This window comes from Lathamus discolor, chromosome 8 (assembly GCF_037157495.1).
Source record: "Lathamus discolor isolate bLatDis1 chromosome 8, bLatDis1.hap1, whole genome shotgun sequence".
Taxonomy (NCBI): domain Eukaryota; kingdom Metazoa; phylum Chordata; class Aves; order Psittaciformes; family Psittacidae; genus Lathamus; species Lathamus discolor.
The window spans coordinates 18,072,056-18,085,463 of NC_088891.1; positions in this window are offsets into that span (position 1 = coordinate 18,072,056).

The window sequence follows — 13,408 nt, forward strand, 5'->3', positions numbered from 1 at the left end:
AACATGAAAGTTCTGTGGCTGAGCCTTGCCTCTCCTGTTTGTTTCATACCAGTTAAGCTTCGCTTTCATAATAATCCTCTTGCAATTCAGACTGGAGGAATTCCTTCTGCCCTTCGTGAAAAGGTTCAGGACGCTCCCACTGCCCTAGGACTACTTCAGCTGTCACTGCTTTTTCAGTTTACTTAAATGGACTGAACTTGCTGTGCATGTGGTTCACATAGTCTCCAGTCTAACATGGAGGCTTTCCCCAGCTGTCGAGACTTTCCAGCAGCATAGTAAGAGGAGATATTGCAGACACAGAGACAGTCTCCTTTGGGAAGCAGAACATGCACTGCATAGCTGTTACCTATTCAGACCAGGCAATATAGTACTATATATTGTGCATTACATACCATGTAGCTTCTGAAGAATGAGCTTCATTCCAATATATTCACCTCCACTTTTAATGGCAAAGAAAGATTTGACTTTAAAAATGGTGAAAAAAAAAAAAACACCAAACCAACAAAAAAAAACCCCACAAAGGAAATGGATCATTTTAGTGGAAACTTTATTACCTCCAGTAACAGTTCAGAGAAATAGATCAGAAATGGCAATCATGGCAATTAGCATCAGGTATACTAAGTCCAGAGCTGGCATCAAGCACTGGTGAAATAAAGTAGCTACCTTCATTGACAGAATCCCAGCTTGGTTTGTGTTGAAGGGACCTTACAGCTCATCCAGTTCCACTCCCCTGCCATGGGCAGGGACCCCTTCCACTGGAGCAGCTTGCTCCAAGCCCCTGTGTCCAACCTGGCCTTGAGCACTGCCAGGGATGGAGCAGCCACAGCTTCTCTGGGCACCCTGTGCCAGCGCCTCAGCGCCCTCACAGGGAAGAGCTTCTGCCTAAGAGCTCATCTCAGTCTCATCTCTGGCAGGTTAAAGCCATTCCCCTTGGCCTGTCCCTGCAGGCCCATGTCAAAAGCCCTCTCCAGATTTCTTGTCACCACTTTAGGCATAGGAAGCTGCTGTACAGTCTCCCCAAAGTCTCGTCCTTCAGTCTCCTGCTCTCAGTGGCCTCTCTCTCCTCAGGTGACTGCAAAGGGAGAGCAGGTGCCTAACATTGGGTGGTGTGTATCATAGAATAGTTAGGGTTGGAAAAGATCTTAAGATCATCCAGTTCCAACCCCCCTGGCATGGGCAGGGACACGTCACACTAAACCATGTCAACCAGGGCTCTGTCCAGCCTGGCCTTGAACACCGCTAGGGATGGAGCACTCACAACCTCCCTGGGCAACCCATTCCAGGGCCTCACCACCTTCACAGTAAATAACTTCCTCTTTATATCCAATCTAAACTTCCCCTGTTTAAGTTTTAACCCATTACCCCTTGTTCTATCACTACAGTCCCTAATGAAGAGTCCCTCCCCAGCATCCCTACAAGCCCCCTTCAGATACTGGAAGGCTGCTATGAGGTCTCCACACAGCCTATCCTCCCCTTCCTAGTAAAGCCTGCACTTTGTAGCCATTTAACAGATTGCTGGTGTGCTGGAGTTCAGCCACACTTAAGCACTTGTACATCCCCTGTGGAAACAGGCACTCAATTACATGATTAGCTGTTCAGCTTCCTGTGTTCAAAACATTTCTCTTGCCTTGATTAGCTTCAGAGCATAATTGAAATATGCTGCCAACAAGGCTTCCTGGAAACAAAAACCCCAACGTGTCTTCAATAAACCACTTCTAAAGCAGAAGGCATATAATCTGCAGCAAGGCTTTATTACACTTCCTGCACCAAATAGCAGGTGTTACCCTGGGATCTGGCAAGGAGCTGGAAAAGCTGCAACAAAAGGCAATCTGCAGCCTGAGCAACACAAGAGGCAGTTGGGGTTTTTCCTTCACGTGTTGCACTGATTGTGTGCTCTGTATCAGCTTGGACTTCCCTCAGCTCAGCAACCCGGCTCAGGAAGAGGCCAGCAGGGGCTGAAACACTGATGAACCCCAGCCTGCCAGATCCCCAGGTGTGACTGCTTTCCTCTTGTTTTGAACCGGGCTGATTTCAGTTTTGTATTCAGTGGTTAGTCTGCAATTATTCAATTCTCCTGCAAACCAAAGCAATGTCCTCCTTACTGATAAAACCAGACCACAAAGTGGTAGCTCTGCAAGCTCCTGAGCATGGTGATGTTGTGCGTACACACACGAACTACCGCTGAGTATTTCTGAAAGGAGAGAGAACCTTATCCTGTACAACTGCAAGGCCTGCCCAGGGCAGCTATTATGGTAAAAGACATCTCTACCTGGAATAATAACACCAATTCAGAACTGTTTTCTAGGGCTTCATCACCAACACTGGCTGGTCCAAAAGGAGACCTGTCACTTAGGTTAGTGGTTTATGGGGGTTGGAGGCTGGAGGTCTTAAGGAGCTGACAGCCTTTGGAGGATGGGTGCCAGGGGAGGTGGAGACTTCCTTATCTAGCCAAAAGGAGTGGGAAGATAAAAAAGAGGAACTTCTGGCTGTGCTGTGAAAGGGGAGATGTGGAAGATGGGCATGGGTGAGACAGCAGATAACAGCTTGCTGTTCTTAGTGTAACAGAAACAGCTCATGCATTACTCTACCTAAAATATGCAAAATTTCCACAGGCATCCATAAGAGTAAATTACCTGGTCAGGTTTATTTTCTTAAAAAAAGCAGCAGGAATTCCACTGGGGTTTCTTGAGAAAACCCTCAATCAACTGAGAGGTACTTAGATACTACTTGATTTTTTCACTACAGATTGATATAACGAGCAAGTTTATAGAACCTTGATTCAATCCTGTCATTTTGTCTAAGATAAGAGGTACCTATTAGCTATCTGCCCACCACTTCTTGCCTAAATCAAGTCACTCTGCATTGCTTGTAGCGTAACACAAAAAGCTAATGAAAGAACAGAGTGCTGCTCAGCAGTAAGAGCACAGGAGTGACAGGGCCCTTCAGGGCAAAGTATCTTAAGTACCTTGTGCCATAACAGTATGAAATGCAGAAATCCAGCAGGTATGAGCTAAAGAATTCATTCTTCCTAGCATATTACATGGTCCTGTGATGAGAAGCTGACATTTGCCATGCAAAATCCAAGAAGGTTATACTGTCCCTAATTCCACTGCCCCTGAGGTCAGAAAAAAGACCCCTCTGTCTGAAGTATAAAACTATACAGGGATCTAACCATATTCACCTTTAAATGCCTTTCCATGTTTACAAAGCAGATACCCCCAATCCAGCCAATACCTACTTCAGGTCTGTTTCAACTCTGAAAACATATTTTCATTGTTCTGTCTACATGATGTTTCATTTTTTCCATGCATACTTTCAGGTTTAAAACCCCATAATGCAAACCCCAGCTTCCAGCATGAAATGTACTTCAGGTAAAACAAGGTGTCCAAGGCCAGTAAGTTACACGCTGCTATTTATGGAAAAGCCAGTCTAGCATTTCAGTTTGGTTAAAGAAGCATTTTCACCCTACAATCATTTGGAGCACAGGAGTAGGTGAGCTGCTCCAGTCTGTCCTGTCATACCTTTTAACATGAAGGTAGAGCCTAACTTGCACCAACAGAAATTCCCATGCTCAGCTGTGTGAGTGAACCTTCTAAGCAGACGTGAATATGCATAAAGCTGTGCAAAAGGAGTTTACAGCACTAATGAAAAGGGGAATTAAGTCTTCCTTGCATTCTCTGTGTTCAAGAAACCTATCAGTAATGACTAACATCCTGAAACTGCTCATCTCCTGTAAAGCTTATACCTCATCATATGGGAAACATCCTATTCCATTCTCTCAAACACAAGTAAGAGTTAATCTATAAACACTTCCTAGTAGATAATACAAATTTCTGATTAGCTTCATTCCTTAGTTCCTACCCAATCAGCTTGATTACATTACTGCTAGTGTATGAGAGATTTACTCAACACCTTCCCCTAAATACACCTACTTCACTTATCAACAGTTGGTAATTCTAAACATCAGAAATGGTATGCCTAGTTTTTATTCCAGTACTTAATGGTGGAAGTTCAGTTTCTATAGCCATCACTATTCCTGGCATAGAGCAAGTTCTACTATTAAAAACAAAAGAGCTTGTCAAAAAGAAAAGCAGATCACTGTCTTTGGGTTGACTGAATACCTGAAGGTCACTTCCATGGATGGATAAAATTAATTCTTGCTTATTACTGCTCCTTCCCTTGGGAAAGATTTGAAAGTTTTGCCTTAACTGAACATCAGTGCTTTAAGCACCTACAGTCACCAAAGCCTGGGGAACAGGGTGATTTCTGAGGATGAATGGGTTTTTCAGTATTCCCTTTGTGTCTACGAAGTCACTACAAATACAGACCAACAGGATATGCAGGTTCTGGATAGGCATATTCTCTTCTGTTGCTCAGCTGTATACCTCTTACAACAGTTGGATGAGTTGTGAGACCTGAATCCAGGTAGAACGCAGAGAAATAGAAGACTTGGGGGTTATAGAGAACACACACATCACAGAAAGCATTACATATATCTATCTGTCAGCTTCATGGATTTTACTCAGGAACAAAGCAAAACTTAATGCCAACTATTCCATGAACTGGAGCGAGATGCCTGTGCATTTATCAGGCATGTCTGTCAAGTGAAAGGAAAAATGATGTATCATGGGGAAAATCTTCATGAAATGTTTCTGGTGAGAGCTGGAAATACTGAATAGTCTTATAAAATGCCAATCAACTGAAACTGAGCTTAAAATGTACCAGCATTGCTGAGAAACAGCCTCAACATTTTATTCTAGAGTATAATGCTGTGACTATCTTACCTCAGGATCTACAGAATAACCTATATTCAAATGGGTGTTTGTTGGTCAAGTCTTATTTGCAGTGTTAAAATGTTCTGTTGTTTAATGACAGTGTTTCTGATTGCATTGATAAGTTTTTTTCTCTGCTCACTGTTCAGCCACAGTTACAACACCGTGGTCAGCCTGGTACTGAGCAGCAGTACAGCGGACTGGAGAGCTACCTCGTACAAAGATCACGTCAGGCATTAATGGAAAAGCAGGCGCACGTTTCACAGCAGTGGCACATGAAGCACTCAAGAGTGCCAATAACTTTGTCAAGCATACAAGCTTTGTCAAGCTGTGTTGCATCACTCCAACTTGGAAAAGGAATATGTGATTCTGAGTCAAGAGTTGGCAAATTGCTGTCCCATCAGTAACTTTACGTTAAAGGCTGAACAGTGACAGGGAAGTGTCTGATATTCCTCCAATGAATTGGTATTATCAGTATGGTTAAAGGAGGTCTGATCAGGAAAATAAATTCACCATTCTGTTGCTATGGATGTACACTCACTCTGACAGGCTAGTCATAAGACCCCAGCCAGGTTATGCAGGCACAGACACAAAGAATAGAATCTGAATTTCCTCTAACCAAAGACTTGCATTCCACAGATTACTTTGCAAGTGTCCTTCATCTGTATTCTTGAAGCCATGGGAGTAGCTGAGGTGTGTGGCTTGCACATGCATTCAGAACGCCAGACCATGGACCACCAAAGCATGAACAGTGAGAAGGAAACTGCGTGTTGTCAGGAGAGACAGAGTATTAGTTAAACTAGCGAGCACAAGTAAGCCACACTGCTGCAATGGTTTACGATGTAGCAGCTTGCTGCAACCAGAGTTGCAGTTCACCTTTGGGCTGGTTGTTCTCTCTATACATGTATCCGGTCTGCTTTCAGGGCAGGCTTCTCTCTGCGAGGCTGGGGAAATGATTCTAAGGATTTCCTGAAAAATCAAGTCCATCAAACTGGTCAGCTGTTTTCACAGGGATGTGCTGGGCCACAGCAGGAATGACCCCATTCACCTCATGGCTGTGCAGAGTTCCTGTGCTCTGTATAGATATGCCCCAAGTAATGAAATTTGAGAATTATAATTGACATTTTCCTCAGGTAAAAATAAGAATTAAACCAGGCAGTGCAACTTGATCATTTCTATTACTTGCAGAGTGTTACGAAGGGCTTGGCCAAATGCTTCTTAAGCACTGAGAGGCTTGAGGCATCGATCTCTTCCCTAGGAATCCTAGTCCAGTATTTGACCACTCTCTCAGTAAAGAAATGCTTCCTAACGTCAAGTCTGAACCTCCTCTGACACAGCTTTGAACCATGCCCATGCTTCCTGTTACTGGCTACCAGGGAGAAGAGGTCAGTGCCTCCCTCTCCCCTTCTCCTCCTCAGGAAGCTGCAGAGAGCAATGAGGTCACCCCTCAGCCTCCTTTTCTCCTCATAGACAAGCCCCAACTCCTCCACTGCTTCTCATCTACAAAGAAGTGTTCATTTCACGCACCTATCTCTGTTCTAATAGCTTTGATAGTACTTCAGAGAAGAACATTTTCTGCTCTTTGGTCCCAAGCTTAGGGGAGTCTCATTTGCGGTAATTCTCACATATCCTAAATGAATTTGTTGCATATAAAGATTATATTGACTCCTGTAAGGTGAATAACACACGCACTGAGAAAAACTATTCTGTGTCCTCTTTGTTCTCTAAGTAGATCTAAATATGAAAGATTAAAAATAACATAGTTATTATTTTCAAGTAAATTCAAGGGTTTGTAAAGCAAACAAGTTTCCAGAAAACTTCAGCTCAGTAATGGTCACTTCTGTCAGGTTAAAGAGAAAGAGAGGCATAAAGAGAGGAGAAAACTGATTTAGTTCCCTAGCACACAGTCCTAGCACTGGGCATGTCCACAGGAGGAACTTATTTCAAATGTTCTACTGTTAAACACAAGACATCCACATCCAGCCCAAAAAGTCAAGTTTCAGAAAGGCTGTGGATCTATGTGCTGGGGTTTTTTGTCATTTTATACATTGTTTGACACCTCAAATAAAAAATTCTTTGAGTCAGCAAATGTAGTAATAATAATTATATAATATAATAAATAATAAATAAATAAAAATATAATAAATAAAAGTAGTAGTAATGAACTACTACTGCAACCTTGAGCAGGCATTGCAATGTCAATACTTACTCTTTGGAAGAATAACTCCTAGGATTTATCTGCTCGTGTCTTTTGTTCAAGACACAAGGCTAAAATTGTCCAGTTCAACACCTTATCTCACAGCCCATGACTTGCATGAATAACAGTATTGAGAGTTTCCTCTTCAGCTGTGCCATAACACACTGAGAGTCATGCAGAAACCTGCAACAGGGTGATTCGATTTACAGAAGTATGGCAGGGTCGATCTATGTACTGCAAAGCACTTACTTCCAGGTTTTATTGAACCAGGAGTTCTTAATAACACACAAGAGTCCTTCCCTAAAGAGCACAGATCAGAAACAGCCTTAAACTGAAAAGACAGGAAGGATTAGTGTTCTAATGCACTAGAAATACATGTTCTCAGGGCTTCCTACCTGGTTGCAGCATGTCCCGCAGGTACAGTATGTATGAAGCTTAAATGCACCAGATGACGTTACTGTGTTGAAGCAGCAACCTGCTCGTACAAACAAGGCTTAGGAGACTAAACAAGGAAGCAGGGCAAGGCCATTTCAAAAAGGACAATTCAGCTTGTCAAAACATGCTAAATCTTGATTCAGTGTTTAACACTTTAAAAGCAGTGGTGGCAGATATCACTTGCCTGCATTTCCCATGCCGCGAGCTACAAAGACTGAGGTGTCACTGGGAGAAGAGAGCCTGCAGGTTCAGCCCTTTGATAACAACAAATGCAGTTACTTGCAAGCCGCACTCTGCCATACTGTGAGGGGCTGTGAGAGCTCAAAAGTGTAATGCAGCTCCAAGGAGTTGCATTTGCCTCTGCAGGCATTCTGGGACTCCAGCCCCTTCCTCCATTCCTCCCTTAGCCCCAGCCCCATTCCTGGGCAGACACTGCAGTGAGAGGAAGCTGACTTGCTCCTCTCCAGCTCACAGAGTCACTCTCTAGTCACTTTTATCAGGGTTCACCTACCTTTTGACTTCAGATTTGGCTTGGAAATATTCCTGCTTTGCAGCAAGTTAAGACTGCCTGCTAGTCCAGGCAGCTTCACATAGTCCTTGCAGATTAAATAGTAAAAAAGAAAACTCATGAACAACAAACGAGTGTCATTTGAGTTGTAAAATTTAGTTGTTTCAATACAAGAAGGTGGCACAGTGGTGGGATTTGACTCAGTATCTTGATGGGCAGGACATGTAATCCTAAGAGTTACGTCTTTAGGTGGAATACATTTCAGAGTGGTATTACTGATCAGCAGCAGCTCATTAAGGAACAGACATTGCTTTTGGTACATTGAAGTACATGGAGCTCAAAGCTGGACTCTGCCTGCAGCATTTCTGCCTACAGAGGGCCAGTTCTTTCCGAAGTCTCAGTTTAGAAGGACCAGCACTTCCACAGCGAGGCTGTTGCTTCGTGTCTGCTAAGTTACAATTCTGCAGAAGTATTTTCTGAAATTAGAAACTGTATGATGCTGACGCTGCAAAGCTTCATAGAGATGATCTGTGACTGCTTCCCCTATCTCAGAGCTCTTTATAACCGAAGTATATTTAGGGACCAAAAGTAATTTGGAATATCGGGGGAGAAAGGAGAGGAATCAACCAATCCGTTAACGAAACTGTTACAGTAAGAAGATTCTAATTCCAGAAGGCAATGTCAAGAGCCCTGTAGACTTCAGGCTACACTGGGAGAAGGATTTTGCAGAGGCGCTGGTTTTGGTCCTCAGGAGCAGAGAAAAATGATCAATGCAGACAGTGACAGGGTTTTTTTATCAGGAAGGAACTGACTGTCTGAAACGTCAACTAAAAGTAGAAGAAAAGTCTCAAGACACTGTCATTACACCCAGAGATGAAGCAGCAGCTTTGGGGGATTCTGTGGACTGTTCCCACCAGCATTAAGTACCTATTATCAGTGGCTCACAATCAAAGAAGTGTGGAAAACTAGGTTAGAAGTGCTCGGAGAACCACACTGGCTCAAGGCAGCAAGTAGGAAGAGTGAGAAAAGCAAGGATTTTCTTTGACAAAATTCTTCTCAAGTCAGGGTATCCATAGGCATGAGAAAAAACCCCACTTTAACTTGTGATCCGAAGCACAAAGAGTTTAAACATATGGCCAGCTATTACTACAGTGAGAAAAACAATTCAAAGTTGTTGCTGTCACACACACATTCCCACTGGGAAAAGTGGAAATAGGCTCACATGACCATAACAAATTCTCTGGCACTTTGTAAGAAATGCTCCATGGCGAGGAGCTTTGCTGAAGCAGGGAGGGTGAAAAGAAACCCTTATTGTTCAGCTATCTCATCCTCTTTCATTCCCTGAGGCGTGCTTGAGGTTTGAATCCAGCCTCAACCTCTCTCCCTCCTCCCACAGGGCCAGCAGCCTCCCACTGGAGCAGGCAATGTGGAACACATGGCACTTGTGTGCTGGGAATCTCCTCCAGCCCGAACACTTCAGAGAAAACAGCCTGCAGATTATTTGCACCACATGTTTCACTGGGGGCTTTGCACTACCCAAAAGCATGGCAGAACCCAGCGCTTCAGCTGCCGGGACACTTGTGGCTTTCTTGCTAGCCATGCATGTAAAGAAAAACATGCTTTCTTCCGTTTTCTAGCACTTACAAACACGCTTTACCACTTGACTTGTCTCAATTAAAACAACAAATACAATGAAAACCCTGAAGAACGCTGCTTCTATCACCAGCCTTAGAAACTGTATGGAGAGGTCATTGAAAAGAAAGAAGGGATATCAGGAAAAGGGAATACCTTTTCCAGGCCTCAGCTGTGGGAAGCACAGCCCTTACTTCAGCAGCAGCAGCAGCGCCATCCTCAGAGCTAAGCGTGAAACCAGCCAAGTGATCCAGCAGGTTCTGCATTTTCTGCCCACCTGAATCAATAATAAAAGCAGCTTCCTGGGCAGATGGTCAGTTGTGTAAATACAAGGAGGGCAGGGGCCAGCCCCTCACAAGTGTCTCTGAGGCTAAAACCACCTGAAAGCTGTTGTTTCACTTCCACAGAGCAAATCTCATCTCTGGCCTCCAGGACAGGATGGCTTTTGTTCCTGTGCCAGATTAGTGTCTGCCTCATCAGCACCCCTCAAACAGTAGGGCCAGGACCATAAAACCATCCACTTGTTCCTGCTGCTTTCGGTTAAGAACAACTCATTAGCAAGCTGAAGACCAGCAGATGGCACAGGCACCTATAAGCACAGTACTCTGGCTTCCAAGATTCCTAGTACTGAGCTACTTAGCAGCAGCACCCTCACTTTGTAGGCTGTTTGCTCTTATTTGCTATTTACTAGCAAATTGGAAAGATCAACTGATTTTAAGTAACTAAAATATTATACTCATCAATTTACTGCTAAAGAACTTACTGAAGCAACCAAGTGAGAGGATTCAAACTGCTAAAGCAGCAGTCAGGCCAGAGGAACTTCAGCCCCAGATATTGAACCCACACTGTTCATTCAGAGATCAGCTGTTTCAGGCATGCGGAAAGTCATTAACAACTGCCCCAATCCATCAGTCAACAATTTGCCCTCCTCTAAGAGTATAATCCAAACCTTTTTTGCTTTCTCTTAGATCCGAGTCAAAGCCCCTTGGAAGTTGTAGAGGACACCAGTGACCCTGGGCTTGAGGCAGTTCTCTAGGGAAAGCTTGCAAGATGAATTATAGGGGTTTGAGATTTTCTTTATTATTATTTATTCAGTAACTATTGCACTGGTGTCAGGGAGCTGTTATGATAGTTACAGTGATACGAGCCCTTCAAGGGTGGTTTCAGTGGTACATGATCTTAGTGGGATCATGCAGGAGCACATTTCACCCACTGCAAAGAGTGACAACAAGGGAAAAGAGCACTCCTGGGCTCGTGCTATTCTACTGAATGCTTTGATTTTAAATGTTTTTGAGAAGTGCCTTCAGTGCGCTGCCCAGTGGAACTCTGAGGAAGCATTTCATAAATCAGTGTAAGTAAGCAGCACTTAATGTCCCCCAGGCAAAGAAATCCTTTATGGGTTCTCTGTATGGTAAGGAGTCATTAAAAGAAAGAACTAACTGAGGATTACTATCAGTGAATGACTGACGATAATATGGAACATTGATCTGATACAGGAAATGCGAACAAATTAAACCTTTAGGGGGGTCAGAAAACAGCTCAGCATTAAAACAAATCACCATCAGACCCTGGAGACACAGCAGCTGGGAATGGGCTGGTGCTCCCTCCTTTCAGTCATGCTGGCTTTACCTCCATGTAATCCCGCTGACTGCAGGCTCCAACTGCAGAAGTGAGAAGTAAATCACGTGCCAAATACACCCCATGCTAGTTTTGACCAGACTGGCAATTGTGACTCCGGAGTTTCCAACTTTAATGTCCATCCTAAACATCTCTTCCACTGGAGGACTTGAGCTCCACACAAAACACTCAGTGCTTTAGCAAAGTTCTTTTTATGGAGGAATTGCTGGTATATTCTTGCTCATTTCTTCTACAGTTCTCTTGAAACATCATCTTACTTAAAAGCTGTCATGTCAAGAACAGGAGCAATACCCTTCTTCAGAGCTTCCTATGCAGATTTCATAGCTTTTTCATTTTTACCACTCTTTCCCCACCCCCAATACTGTCCCTTTCATAGAACACCATTCGCATGCCACCCTTTTATTGCTCCATCTATAATGATGCTAGTTAGGATAGAAAACTAATTATCCTAGTTCTTCTCCCATTTCCATGCAACAGAAGCAACATAAAATATGGCCAAAGAAAGCTAACTAGGAGACTTAAAACAGTGCATCTCAAAATCTTATTAAAACATTTAGCAGATAACATTTCTGCATTCCCATGTTTCATCTTCTATCTTTTGTCTGCCATAGATTACACTTCACTCCAGAAATCCATTTCTCTTCTCTCCTAGAAATTATGTGCCCATCAGGTTTCTGCCATCTCTAAATCCAGCTTATCTCTATGTATCAAATCCATTTCCTAGACTCATGCTTGCATGTGCTTGAAGCAGATGCAGCAGCCAAATCAAAACAAGGCTTTGGCTGTATATGACTGATCCAAAGATCCCTGTCCTGCTACCAGCAAGTACTGCTGGTGTTGGAGTTTGTCTCTGAAGCCCAGGCTATTTATACAAGGCAAATCTGCATATTATGCCATTTTTGGACAAGGAATGCAGGGCTAGAAGAGGCCTCCTCAGTCTCTGAGCATTATCCCTCTGTATTGCAAACACTGAATTATCCAATTCTCCATCACCTGCTGCATCAGCAAAGAAAGCCAGGTTTCAGCTCCATTTTTCCCAGAGAAAATATGTTCTAGATCCCAACCCCTGCTGCAATCCTTCCAGGCTAAATTTATTCATGGCCAGTCCAGGCTCATCTGTCCTTATGCCAGCATTTTCCTGAACCTTACACAATTCTTTCCCTTCTTCCATCTCACCGGCATTCACCTTGCAGTGCACTATAGGACAGTTATTTCAGCCTTTCTGCAGATACATGTCATAGTCTTTTAGTTTCCTCTTGCAGAGGACGTATATAATAGTCCTATCCTTCTCTCTGATAGGATTGCTCACTAATGCTTTGTATAAAAGCAGGAATATTCCTTGTATCTGAAGGAGACAGATCTCCCATTACACATCTTTTTCAGGACTCCTCATGGTGGTCCCATGGTTGACGGGTGCGCTTAAGCCACTCCCCACAAAGAGCTCACCTTCTGGTGCAGAGAGTTTTGTTCTTGCTTCTAATTGCAAAACCATGTGTTTTCCAGCTCTGAAAGTCTTCAGGTCTCTTACTTCAGCCCTCCATGAGGACAGTTCTTTTTGTCCTGTTTTAAAGGAGCAAAGTTCCTCCAACCCTCACACAAATCCTCCCATGTAGTGCATTTCAAGCAAATGTTTATGTTGGAGGGAGAGGCAGAATACTTGGGTACTGGTCATCAGTAAAAAACCAACAAAATTATGTTTTCTGGATTGAGGCTGGAGAAATCTGTACGGAACATTCCATGCACGCAGCTGAAATGTTTGTTGGGAACATAGACAGTGGGGTTACCTGCACTGAGCCCTATACTGGACATAGAATCCTTCACCAGTATCCTTGGCATGTATAGGCAGTTTCTCTAGATAGTGACTAGTCAAGAGGAGAACATTTCAAGAAATACAAGCATCCTGACTCAGTGCTCCTGGTCACACTCATTGCCCTGCTCCATAAAAGATGCTGATTTCCAGGACCCAAACTTTTTGCTCTCACTTTGCCATTCTCTTTGCTCCACTTCTTTGCCTGAATCACAATCCAGCTCTCCTTTTTGTTTACTAACTGCCTAGCAGATGGTTAGATTGCAATTAGACATACATACATGGTACCACCTGCTACACCCTTCATTTTCTCTTTGCCTCTGGAACAGCTGTTGGATTTAACTTTTGCAAATTCAGGGTAAAAGAGAGTTTTGCTTTTCTGTTCTTCAGATGCTGCAGTTCTCCAGAGTGACAGAGCA